The sequence below is a fragment of the Ovis aries genome, chromosome 4 (assembly GCF_016772045.2).
Source record: "Ovis aries strain OAR_USU_Benz2616 breed Rambouillet chromosome 4, ARS-UI_Ramb_v3.0, whole genome shotgun sequence".
Lineage (NCBI taxonomy): Eukaryota > Metazoa > Chordata > Mammalia > Artiodactyla > Bovidae > Ovis > Ovis aries.
This window is the reverse complement of record NC_056057.1, coordinates 75236981-75251075: the sequence shown is the minus strand read 5'-3', so window position 1 is coordinate 75251075 and position 14095 is coordinate 75236981. Positions and strand designations below refer to the sequence as shown.

At 37.7% G+C, this 14095-nt stretch overlaps 1 long non-coding RNA gene across 1 annotated transcript in view; it reads right to left on the bottom strand.

Annotated features, from left to right (window-relative positions):
• Positions 1–5662: 5662 nt before the first annotated feature.
• LOC132659718 (uncharacterized) overlaps positions 5663–14095 on the bottom strand; it is a 98212-nt gene continuing 89779 nt past the window's right edge. Inside the window, exons 2-3 of the long non-coding RNA XR_009600458.1 lie at positions 5907–6003; positions 5663–5738 (exon numbers count right to left, since the gene is read on the bottom strand). This is a non-coding gene — a long non-coding RNA (uncharacterized LOC132659718). The remainder of the gene's footprint in view (positions 5739–5906; positions 6004–14095) is intronic.

The following is a 14095-nucleotide window of genomic DNA, read 5'->3' as shown; positions in this document are numbered from 1 at the left end:
CCAGAGGACTTTCTGACCCAGGAATCAAATGTGTCTCTTGCATCTCCTGCACTGGCAGGCAGAATCTTTCCCACTAAGCCACCAGAGAAGCCCCTAATCAAATCTATTCCAATACAAAATAAAAATTCAAAAACATAAATTTCTGAAGGAAAAATAAAGCCTGGAGACAAAATAGGTAGGTAGGAATAGAGATAAAATAAGATTGGTCATGAATTAATTTTTGAAGCTGGGTGGTAAATATTTGGGGGTTCATTATATTCTATTTTTTATTTAAAAATTTATAATAAAAGGTAAGGGAAAAAAACCCAACATGGTTGGACCTTGAAGACATTACGCTAAGTGAGATAAATTAAATAGAGAAAGACAAATTGTGTAAATCACTTATATGTGGAATGTAAAAAACCCAAACTCATAAAAACAGGGTATCAAACAGTGGTTCCCAGATGCTAGGTAGGGGGTAGAGGGAAGAGATGTTCATGGGCATACTGTTTGCAAGTAGTAAATAAGACCTAGAAATCAAATGCACAGTATACTGAAGACAGACAACATTGCATTATAAACATCAAACTTGCTAAGAGACGAGATCTTAATTATTCCAACCACTAAGAAGAAATTATAATCATGTGACATGGAGGTCCAATGGTGATAGTAATCATGTGACATAAACATGTGTGTGTGTGTGTGTGTGCACGCACAGTGTTTGCTCAGTCACTTCAGTTGTGTCTGACTCTGCGATGCTATGGTCTATAGCCCTACAGGCTCCTCTGTCCATGGGATTCTCCAGACAAGAATACTTGGTTGCCCTGACCTTCTCCAGGGGATCTTCCCAACCCAGGGATCAAACCCACGTCTCCTCTGTCTCCTACATTGCAGGTGGATTCTTTACCCACTGAGCCACCTGGGAAACCCAGGGGAAACTATATATATATATATATATATATATATATACACACACGCAGACACACACACATATATATAAACCATATTAAAATAGTAATGTATCAAATTAACAGTACTTTAAGGTATATATTACTTGGAGACCTTAAATTTACAGTGCTATATGTTAAATATATTCCAATTTTAAAAGTAAAAATTCAAAAAAAGATGACCTTGATGTTTCCTTCAGCTTCACTAGACTTTAGACGGGTGTATTCTTGATTGCAGAACTAAATCCATAAACTCACTCCATGCATATAAGGTCAACTAATATCTGACCATGGAAACAAGAAACCTCATCAGGAAAAGACGCTCTCTTTAATAAGTAATGCTGGGAAAATTGGATATTCACAGGCACAAGAGTAAACATAGACCTTCTATGTTAGAACATGCAGAAAAATTTACTCAAAATGGATTAAAACTTTAAATATAAGATCTGAATTCATATACCTTATAGAAGAAAACATAGGGAAAAATCTTCTTATGTCTTACGAATGACTTTTTTGGATATGATAGTTAAAACACAATCAACAAAAGCAAAACTAAGCAAATAGGGTTACATCATACTAAAAGTCTTCTGCACGGTGAAAGAAAGGATCAACAAAATGAAAAAGCAACCTACAGAATGGAAGAAAATATTTGTTAACTACACATCTGGTAATGGGTTAGCACCCAAATTTTATAAGGAAGTCATACAACTGAATAACAAAAACAAGTCTAAATAAAAATTGGCAAAGGATTGAGTAGAAAGTTTCCCCAAGATATTAAAACAGGCACCAGGTACATGAAAAGGGACTCAATATTACTAACCATCAGGGAAATGCAAACCAAAATCATAATATGAAATGTCTCATGCCTATGAGAATGGCTATCCTTAAAAATATAAAAAATAGCAAATGCTGATGAGGATGTGGAGAAAAGGGAACCCATGTACACTGTTGGTATAAATTTAAATTCATATAACCACTGTGGAAAATAGGGTGGAGATACAATTCAGCAGTTCTACTTCTGGGTATACATCCAAAAAAAAAAAAAATCCCAAATCACTATCTTCTAAAGATAATTGCATTCCTATGTTTATTGCAGAATTACTTATGAAAGTCAAGACATGAAAACAAACTAAGTTTCCATCAATAGATGAATGAACATGGAAAATGTAAATATGTATACACTACAGACACACACACAGGAATACTGTTCAGCAATAAAAAGAAAATCCTGCCATTTGCAACAACATGAATGAACCTTGAAAGCATTATGCTAAGTAAAATTAAGTCAGAAAGTGCAAGACAAATACTGTGTGATACCACTTCCTATATATGGAATCTTAAAAGCAAAAAACAAACAAACAAAGAAAACCTCATAGCATTTAGATACCGAGAATAGATTGATGGTGCCGAGATGGGGGATACAGTAGGGATGGGAGAGTGGGTGAAATGGGTGAAGAATGTGGAAAGTTTCTTACAGATTTAGGGTAAAAAAGTTTGGGGATATAATTTACATCATGGTGACTAGAATAAATAATATTGTATTGGATACTTGAAAGTTATCTTAAAAGGTGTCACTGGGAAAAAACTGTAACATTATATGAGCTAATGTATATTAACTAAACTTATATGGTAATCACTTTACAATATATGCATTTATCAAGACTATTTATATACATTAAACAATGTTTTGTGTCAATAATCTCAATAAAACTAGGGGGGAAAAATGAAGAAAAAAAGACCTGAAAACTCTCTCTTTGAAATGCAAACATCACAAAAGCAGAGCTCTTATATCCCAGTCTCTGGGGAGTGTAGAAGCCCAAGTGTGTTCATTCTAATTACACAGAAGGCAGTAATCACATTGACCAACTTGCTTCTCCAACATTATCTACTACGTTGCTGCTCACTTGCCCCAGCGCTTAAGAACTCTTAACTTTTGTTTCAGTTGAGTTCAATACCTCTCCCCTATTGTAGTAGTATTGACCAAAATCTTCCTTGCCTACCTTTGTACAATTTTTCTTTGACTAATGCCGACTGTACTCTAGGTAGTAAACTATCAGCTTGAACCTTAGATATACTCAGGTAGGTAACTAAACAAATATAAATGAGTGTGATAAGCACAATGTTCATATTTACACATATGCTATAAAGAACAGGTAAGGGAGATTTTGTCCTCCTTCTTATCCTCCCCAGGAGTCTGAGGGGCTTTAAGAGGTTAGACAGATTGGAAGACAAAATTAAACAAGGAAAATTAAAAAAAATGAGTTTGTTAAGTATATATAATATGAAGGGGATTCTAGGTAGACCAAAAAAACAAAAACCAAGCATGAAGGACAATATAGAGGAAGGGAGTTTCATAATATGTTTAAGGAATAAGAGGTCAAGAGTTGCTCTAACATAGTATAAACATGTATGAAAAGGTGAGAGGTGGAGTGGCTGGAAAGACTGGATTGCATTCAAGTTTAAAAATAATTATAAGCAATGCCTAAGTAGTCTGGACTCTAGGAATTGGGAAGTGAATAGAAGTGCATCAAAAAGTGATTCAGTGCATGTTTTTGGATAGTCCTCTACTGACAGTAAAAAGGCTGATGTGCTGGCAAACTGAATCTCTGGCAGGACGTCGATGGAGAAAGCCCTGATTTGTAGAGCTTACAGATTTGCCTGGTGTTAACACTCCTGACTGTGGCTGATTTCAAGCTGCCAATGGTTTAATAACAGGATTTCAGAAGTCCTGGAAAGTACAGAAGTAACTGTGTGTTCTCATGAGTCAGTACAGTTTGCTCCAGAATATCACTGGAGGCGAGGGCAAAGAATGGGATTTGCCTAGATGAAATAAATGAGGATATGCACTAATGAAGTCACCATGGGTGTGGATAGGAGGGAATTCAATCATGTGACAATATAGAAGGAAAGCTATCAATCTATATCAGAGGTATTATTCACATTAAAAACAGTATTCTCATTAAGGATCCTTTAAATAGTCAACAAATTAAAGGTCAAATAATGTGTGTCAGAGGTCAAGTAATTTGCCCATGGTCACCCACCTTGCCAGTAGAAGAGCCTGGATTTGAACCCAGTCTGCCCAATTTCAGTTATCCATATACAGGTTATGAGTGCAACTCCTGCTCATCTGGGAAATGGACCTAACGGGGTTGTTCTGATGATTAAGTAAGTAAATAGACATTCAAAGCACCTAGACAACTACAAACATTTGTGAAAGTATAGCCAGTTTTACTAATATTGTCATTACCATTATCTTTATTTGCCACAATCATCATGCTTAATTGAATTTGTTAGCAGTGCTGAAACAGTCAACCAGAAGGTGCTAATACAGTAACGCAATTTTCTGTGCTTAAAAAGTTTACCAGCTGGAGAAAATAATGCATTTCAAATGCTGTGCATTTCAAATAGTAATTCTTAATCTTTTTTCCCCCCAAGTATAAACTAAATCGTATAAACAAATCTCTGTGTCTTGGAATACAGCCTTCTGTTGTATAATCACAGTGTGTTTTATCTTGCCCGAGAATGATAAGCTGTATAACATTTCGCCATTTTAAAAGTTAAGATAACCATCCTTTAAACAATCTGACATTATTCCTTCCATTGTTCTGCTAACGTCAGAAGCAGAATTAAGTCTTGAATTATGCCAGGAATGATTCATAATCTTCAAGTAACTGAAAACTCTGTTAGCCATAGAGTATTTCTCAAGGGAGAAAGATACCAATGTCCAGTCCAGCTTTGACCACTGGAGATGATACAACTTGTCCATGTCAAACATCATTGTGTTTTGGCATCTGTGCAAAGAGTTAGCTGCACCTCCAATGAGATAAACCTTTTAACCTATATACAGGGCAAGAATATTTTGGCCCATAGCTTTATAGCCTCTAGTGCTTTGGACCCACAAATAAATCACTCATAAGATAGAAAATTTTGCAGCAAATTTTGGACTCTAAAATAGCCTGAAAACTATTTAATTTTAAAAATTCAATAACTGCTATCAAACACACATGATGAAGATAAATGTATCTCCTGCAATTTTCACAGTTTGGCACACCAGAGAATACCTGAAAGACAAGGTCACCAGCACTAGGACTGTGTTTACACTTTAGAATTTCAGTCCTTGATAAATAAAATACCTTCACTCAAAGCGGAACATACATTCAGGAACAAGAATCAACACATCATAAATCACTGCTTCTGACTGAACAATTCATAAAAATAATCAATGCAAATCAATGACAGAAAATACATGTCACATTACTTATTGCAGGAAAATTGCTTTGTAATAGAATTACATTTGTTATACATTCAGTAGTTTTAATGTTTGTTTGTCACCTCGAGTTTCAGCCTTGGCACATATATACTCACTGTGAAAGCAAACAGTGAATTTTTTGTTATTTTGTTTTGACCAAAAATATACATACCAGAGTTTTTATAATAAAAATCTTTACTGTGTTTTGCATGTGAGCATGAAAGGGATGCTTGCAATCAAAGTGTGATGTTCCAAGGAAAAGATTATTTACATCCTTGCACAGGGGGCACGTTGAATTTCTTTTCCAGGCAAAGTCTATGTGGGAGACTCAAATATTTGCCTGAGCTTTGCAGTGAACTTTGAGTCTGTTCGCTTTCACATTGTGAGAATTATGTGAGACAGAATTTTATATGGCATCTGTTTGGAATTTTTTTTCCCTTTAACCACCAAACTTGAAATTTTAATTCAAATCCATGGGAGTGACTTACCGGTTGGTTTCACACAAACTGTGGTATGACTCTTCAATCCACCTTTGAATCTCCTGTGCACCTTTTATGAGTAGACTGTGATGGAGACATGATTTCAAGTAGAGTACATTAATGGAAATGCGAGTTATCGATTCATGGGGTCGCAAAGGGTCGGACACGACTGAGCGACTGAACTGAACTGAACTGAACTGAACAGGTCAGGAAAGTGATAGCCATGTAAAATAATAATAAAATGTGACTCACCCTTCCTAGGAAGAGGAGGCACGGCACACCACAGGAGGACACACAGGAAAGAACCAAGCACCAGGCTGCTCTGGAGGCAGTAGCGAGGGTCTTGATTCTGGAAGAAACAGGCAAGACAAATATACAGCCTCAGGACTGTCTAGTTTGAATAATTTCAGTGGGCTCTGGGGCAAAGGGGCTATCTTATACTTGGCTCTGGGGGTGTCGTCAGGGCAGGCATATCGTAGCCAGGAGGGACACAGTCCAGTGGATTGGGGAAGTGGGCTCTGGATTGGGGAGGTTATATGTGATAAATAGTCCCAGAGAGTAAGCTCTTCCCAAGTAGGAGAGTGGGGTGATGAGGACAGCAGAGTGCCAAGGAAAAGTGATTTAGGTAGACTGTCATGTTCTTCAGACTGGGATATAACCAGCATATTCGTGTAGGGCAGATATTAAACTATGATGCTTACAAAGACTACAGTGGTGATTAATACAAGGATGATTTATGAAGCATTTAGCATGTATGCGAGCCCTATAGGGCAATTAAACCAACAATTCATTGAGGATCAGCAGCTAAGGGCTCATAGCTTTCTTCTCTGGAGAACTGCCCTCAACCAACAGTTCTCAAACTTCAGTGCATCAGAATCACCTGGAGAGCTTGTTAAACCAGAGACTGCTGGGCCCCAACCCCTGAAGTTCTGATTCAGCAGGTCTGGGCTAAGGTCCAAGAATCTATCACTGCTAACAAGTTCCTCGGGTGATGCTGATCTGGGGACCATACATTGAGAACAACTTCTAGACTGACAAGCATCACCTGTCCCAGGGGGTCCTGGGAGGTTTCACCCTCCAGAGTCACTGACTGACTGAAAGGGGGGTGTGAAAGTCCAGCCCTCTTGCTGAAAATCATGACAGTTGTGTGGTATCACCCATTCTCCTGAGATCCACAGGAGAGGAGGCCATGCTGAGGCTTTGGGTGACATTCTCTTTTCACCAAGGTTCTTCCCCTACCCAGCGCTGCCTCCCTCACTTCCTACAGATTTCTGCCTAGGAAACCACTTGCATAATCCACACCACTCAGTTTTTGTTGTTAGGAAACTCAAGCTAAGAAAATAATATATTTTGGCCAAAAGTATCTTTTTATTACCAAATCTACATCCAAGAATTCTTTTTGACATTTTAAAGTTTTATTTACCCTTAATATTCCTGTTGATTCTCAAACATAGCAATGAATTTGAGAGTGGTCAGTAGTAATCAAAATGCTCAGAAGGGTAGGAAGCATAAATAGGGGGAAAATAATGGTAATTATTTGGAGAATAGAAGACAGAGAGATTAGTTAGTTGTCCTTGTTAAGAGCATCCAGTTTACCTCCTGCTTACATTGCTCTCACAAGGCAAAATAAAGACATGATACTGCCTTCTGATACTTTACACTACAAGGTACTGTCTAAATACAAAGTTACATTTTGGGGAAGAGATGAATTCATGCAAATGAGTATTATGGCCAACATTTTGATCCCTAAACTAACTCACCACAGCTGATTTATTTCAATTAATGCATTGGCATTGCTTTGTGTAGTTGCTAAGTCATGTCTGTCTCTTTTTGTTACCCCATGGACTATAGCTCGCCAGTCTACTATCTATGGAATTTCCCAGGCAAGAAAACTGGAATGGGTTGCCATTTCCTTTTCCAGGGGATCTTCCTGACCCAGGGATCAAACCATTTCCTGCATTGCAGGCAGATTCTTTACTGCCGAGCCACTGGGGAAGCTTCAATTAACTATATCCATGAATGAATAAGTGAATTAATACACACTTAATAATCTAAATATGTCAGATACCTGTCTAGCCACTTTCTGAAACATTCATTCAATATATTTAATCCTTATGATTAAGGACTCCAAGTGAGTTTTTAGAAAAAATATCTTTGTGTTTTTATTTTTTTTTAATTTTTAATTTTTACTTTATTTTACTTTACAATACTGTATTGGTTTTGCCATACATTGACATGAATCCGCCATGGGTGTACATGAGTTCCCAATCCTGAACGCCCCCTCCCACCTCCCACCCCATATCGTCTCTCTGGATCATCCCTGTGCACCAGCCCCAAGCATCCTGTATCCTGCATCGAACATAGACTGGTGAGTAAATATTCTTAGTAAAGAGCACAAACCCACGTAGTATTGCTATTTTGTCAGTAATATAATATTAAGTGATTTTAATGAATTAATACATGGTTGAAGAAGATTGAATGTCATGCCTACAACTGATTTTGGCAAAACACTGCAAAATGTGGGACTACCTCTTTCTCATCCTATTCCAAATGTTTGAACATAATTTATTACATTTAATTCTCACACTGGAAGAAAAAAGGACAGTGTTTTGGGTACTTTCTTATCAAAAGCCATAAGATGAATGAGATGGAATAGTGTTAAAAAATTTGAGAAAATGCTTCTTAAGTTACTGTTAAGGATAATTCATGCAGTGAATTCAGGCATTTCATGTACCAACCCAGGAGGATCCCAGGCTTTGGTTTAAGTGATAGTTTTGATCTCCTCTGAACTTTTTTTTTTAAAATGCTACATGTATAATGGAAAGAATCCAATATAATTGATTCAAATTTGGGTTTTCCCTTTTTTTTTTCTGTTTTATCTAACAAGTTATAATTATCTGGGTCTAGACGTCTTTGGGTTCCCAGGTGGCTCAGATGGTAAGGAATTCGCCTGCAATGCAGGAGACCCAGGTTTGATCCCTAGGTTGGGAAGATCCTTGAAGAAGGGAAAGGCAACCCACTCCAATATTCTTGCCTGGAGAATTTCCATGGACAGAAGAGCCTGGCGGGCTATCGTCCATGGGGTCACAAAAAGCTGGACAATGACTAAGCAACCAACATACACAGACAGACATCTTTATCACTCAATTGATGATAGCACTCACTTTGATGATGTCATTGTGGATGTAATGAATACTGTATATAAATTTCAATACACCATGGCCAAAATATCACAGGTTCATAAAATTAATTTCTCGTTTTTAATTTTATTCATATCTCCTTCATTTTATCAACACATGCAGTGCTCCAGACCAACTATGATGATCTGTAAACAAATTCTGCATTATTTAGCCCTTGTATCTCTTTACACCTCATACTTTTAGGACTATCAGTTACAAACTAGCTTCCCAGATTCTCTAATGAAGAAACTTTTATTCTTCCTATGAATGTCCAAGGATATGCTGCTCGTATCATTGAGCCCACTTTGCCATTATTATTGCAAAGATTATTTCTTCAATGTAATTAAGTGCAATGTTTCATTCTACTGACAGTAGGTGCCTTTTGCATATGTCCCAGTTGAAATTATCACATGAAATAGAATAACTAAATAGAACAACCATAACAGCTGTCTCCAACACTGTATCATAAGCTCTTAGACTTACGATATACATTTTGTGTCTCTGTCTATTCCTCTCCATTGTCTATTTAGTTCTATATTCCACTTCAGTGGTATATTTCCACTGTGACTCTCACACATGGACTGCAAGAGACAATGTATCACACTGCTAGAGAATATGCTAAAAACAGATTTTCACAAGGTTAAGTAAACAGTTCCTTCAACCAGATGTTTCAGCAAAAGCAAATTCATCTGCTCAAAGAGAATATGTTGCTGGGTAATGATAACATGGCGCCTCCCTGGCAGCTCAGCTGGTAAAGAATCTACCTGCAATGCAGGAGACCCTGGTTCAGTTCCTGGATCGGGACGATCCCCTGGAGAACAGATAGGCTACCCACTCTAGCATTCTTGGGCTTCCCTGGTGGCTCAGATGTAAAGAATCCACCTGCCATGTGAGAGACCTGGGTTCAGTCCCTGGGTTGGACAGGTTCTCTGGAGAAGGGAAAGGCTACCCACTCCAGTATTTTTGCCTAGAGGATTCCATGGCCAGAGGAGCCTGGAAGGCTAAGTAAGGGTCACCAATAGTCGATTTACCCAAAGCTATGCCAAGGGCAAGATAATGGCCATTCTCATGGAAAGAACAATGGGGGTGGGGAGAGAGATTTTTATATAACCATTTCATAGAATAAATTAAGTCATACGAGGAAAGCATCACCAAAATAAATAAATAAATAATCCTTTTTAATTCCCCCAACAAATAAAGTAACTGATTTCTAATTTTGGATATTATATGAGCATGACCCTAAATCTTCTGGATCATACTGCTTCCACTGTTCTACTTAGCTTTGTAGACAGATTATCTGGGTACCATTTGAATCTATAGTTCTTCTAATAAACATGTTCGTTCCAGTCTCTGAAATGCAAATCATTTTCATGATCCTTAGGAAAATGGAAACTGCAAGTTCTTTTTCTATTTCATCTCATTAAGAAGAGTTCCTCTTCCTTTTAGATAGAAATATGACGTGTGAGTAAAAAATAAAGGATTCTATAAGATATATATTTAGAAGTGATTTTTGCTTTATGGTTATTTTACATTATGGTTATTTTTCAATTTAGTTCTGTTTTCAAATGAAAATACAGCAACCTGGCTCTTCATTGAAATATACTTTAGCTTCATAAGTTTTTATGTCTTACAGACCAGACTTGAATACAGAAAACCTAAAATTCACCACTTGTTTAAAATTTGAAATCAAGATGCATTTTACTTTCATATCAAGCATTAGTAGAGGAGGCAAGAAACATCATTTTCTTAGCTCCAAAAGTCCAACTGCATGACCAATCAAGGTTGACTGATTGGAAGTGTCAAAAAGAGTGACAACCGATATCCTCCAGTCTGCTAACCTTGCATTTCAGAAGACAGATTAAACCAGGCTGTCTCTTTCTAAATTCAAATGAATTGGAAAAAAAAGAAAAATTGTGACTTGATCCATTATGGGGCTTGTGGTTAACTGATCTTGACTCATTACTGCAGCTGAACAACTTAGGGACGTAGATGGACATGAATAGTTGGTGACAAAATGGTAAGTCAAGATAGTTGCACATCTCCATCTTTGAAACAGAATAACCATGGAAATTTTAAAACACCCTCAATCAAGCAGTATCCACTCAATTGTTATTTAAAAATCACTGATAGCAGTAATAAGCTGCATAAATTGGTATGTCTTATATCCATACATATAGCATATTTGCTGATATTTTTACTATTTAATCTCAATATTATTTTCAATATTTAATATCAGTTTGCTATGATGCAGAACCAATTACTGAGCATGACCAATGTACAGTGACTATATGTACTGTTTAACTCACTGTGTGTGTGTGTTAGTCATTCAGTCATGTCCGACTCTTTCCCATCCCATGGATTATAGCCCACCCGGCTCCTCAGTCCACTCCGACCATGGAATTCTCTGGGCAAGAATACTGAAATGGGTAACCATTCCTTTCTCCAGGCGATCTTCCAGATCCAGGGATCAAACCCAGGTCTCCTGCATTGCAGACAGATTCTTTACTATCTGAGCCACCAGGGAAACACTACTCTTTGGTAAAACAGTGAAGTTGTTTGCTACTTCAAGTTACATAAGGCCTTTGATAGCTGTATAGTTGAAAATCACTTTCAGTGTCAACTTTATTATAAAAAGCAATTTTTATATGTTTGAAGGTGAAATTCAGTTGCAAAATTAGCATGAAAAAAATTTGTTAGTTTTCTTTTATGGCCATGATTTCCCTTCATTTCTAGAAAATTTAGAGTGATTCAATATCAAGTTATATCTTAGTTGTAAAATTATTAGCTTGGTAGAGGAGTGAATTGTAATTGGAAGGGTTTATAGTATGAGAGTAATATAGTCACCACAAAATAAAAAAGCTTATATACAACAAGAAAAATAAATAATATAGCATGTGACTTTAGAATACCCTTCTTGAATATCATATGCAGGAACTTATTAATTTGTTTTCTGCTATTTTATAAGGAGAAAATGAAATTTCCTTTATGTCATCCTCAAAACTCCTCAAAAAAGAATGTTCAAGTACTTAATGATGTGAGAGAGACAGAGAATATGAACGTCAACTAACTTGCCTGTGTATGTGCTATGTTATATAGTCATGACACTAAATTTCATTATTAAAACAACATTAATATTTTAAGATACAGTATTATTTTATGCACCAATATTAAAGAAAAAGTCTGCCATTTTAACTGTTACACAGTCCTAAGATACCATCAATAACAAGATGCACTTATTTCAGAGGTGCCCAATGTGAAAAAGAAACACTGGGTGAACAGTGATAACTTCTTCCTAGTAACAAGATCATGCTCTTCCCACAGTGATTCCTGTGGCCAGTAATAATACAAACAAGTAACACGCTACCTTGGCTTTCCTTTCCTCTTACTTCATCCACGGCTCAGTCTCCCATGGTGCATCATTCCCTCCATTACTTCTGAATGATAAAGTCTGCCAAAGTTCAGTCCTCAGACCACGCTTCTCTAATCCTTTCTCTTTAAAGATCACCTATGTGGTGGAAGGATCAATCTTCAATTTTAACTTAATTGCCAACCTCTCCCTGACCTGTGTTCCAACTGCCAATGTAGTAATTCCAGCGGTTATCTAAAAGACATCTTGAATTCTTTTTTTAATATAAATTTATGTATTTTAATTGGAGGCTAATTATTTTACAATATTGTATTGGTTTTGCCATACATCAACATGAATCCGCCACGGGTGTACACGTGTTCCCCATCCTGAACCCTCCTCCCTCCTCCATCCCTGTACCATCCCTCTGGGTCATCCCAGTGCACCAGCCCCAAGCATCCTGTATCCTGCATCAAACCTGGACTGGTGATTCATTTCATATATGATATTATACATATTTCAGCGCCATTCTCCCCAATCATCCCACCCTCTCCCTCTCCCACAGAGTCCAAAAGACTGTTCTATACATCTGTGTCTCTTTTACTGTCTCGCATACAGGGTTATCGTTACCATCTTTCTAAATTCCATATATATGAGTTAGTATACTGTATTGGTGTTTTTCTTTCTGCCTTACTTCACTCTATATAATAGGCTCCAGTTTCATCCACCTCATTAGAACGGATTCAAATGTATTCTTTTTGATGGCTGAGTAATACTCCATTGTGTATATGTACCACCACTTCTTATCTATTCATCTGCTGATGGACATCTAGGTTGTTTCCATGTCCTGGCTATTATAAACAGTGCTGTGATGAACACTGGGGTACATGTGTCTCTTTCAATTCTGGTATCCTCAGTGTGTATGCCCAGTAGTGGGATTGCTGAGTGATAAGACAGTTCTATTTCCAGTTTTTAAGGACTCTCCACACTGTTTTCCATAGTGGCTGTACTAGTTTGCATTCCCAACAACAGTGTAAGAGGGTTCCCTTTTCTCTACACCCTCTCCAGCATTTATTGCTTGTAGACTTTTGGATAGCAGCCATTCTGACTGGCATGAAATGGTGACAAACAACTAATCTCAAAAATATACAAGCAATTCCTGAAGCTCAATTCCAGAAAAATAAACTACCCAATCAAAAAATGGGCCAAAGAACTGAACAGACATTTCTCCGAAGAAGACATAAAGATGGCTAACACACACATGAAAAGGTGCTCAACATCATTCCTTATCAGAGAAACGCAAATTGAATTCTAAATCTACTACAGAAGTCTTGCTATCCTCAGTAAATGGCACTGGATATCCAGCAGTTTCAGTTCAGTTAGGTAGCTTTACTACTGCTACTGCTAAGTCTCTTCAGTCGTGTCTGACTCTGTGCGACCCCACAGACGGCAGCCCTCCAGGCTCCCCCATCCCTGGGATTCTCCAGGCAAGAACACTGGAGGGGGTTGCCATTTCCTTCTCTAATGCATGAAAGTGAAAAAAGAAAGTGAAGTCACTCAGTCATGTCCGACTCTTCGCAACCTCATGGGCTGCAGCCTACCAGGCTCCTCAACCCATGGGATTTTCCAGGCAAGAGTACTGGAGTGGGGTGCCATTGTAGCTCAGTTGTATCCAACTCTTTGCCACCCCATGAAGTGCAGCACGCCATGCTTTCCTGTCCATCACCAACTCCCAGAGCTTGCACAACTCATATCCATCAAGTTAGTGAAGCCATCTAACCATCTCTTCCTCTGTCCTCTCTTTCTCCTCCTGCCTTCAATCTTTCCCAGCATCAGAGTATTTTCCATTGAATCAGTTCTTCGCATCAGTTGGCCAAAGTATTGGAGTTTCAGCATCAGTCCTTTCAATGAATATT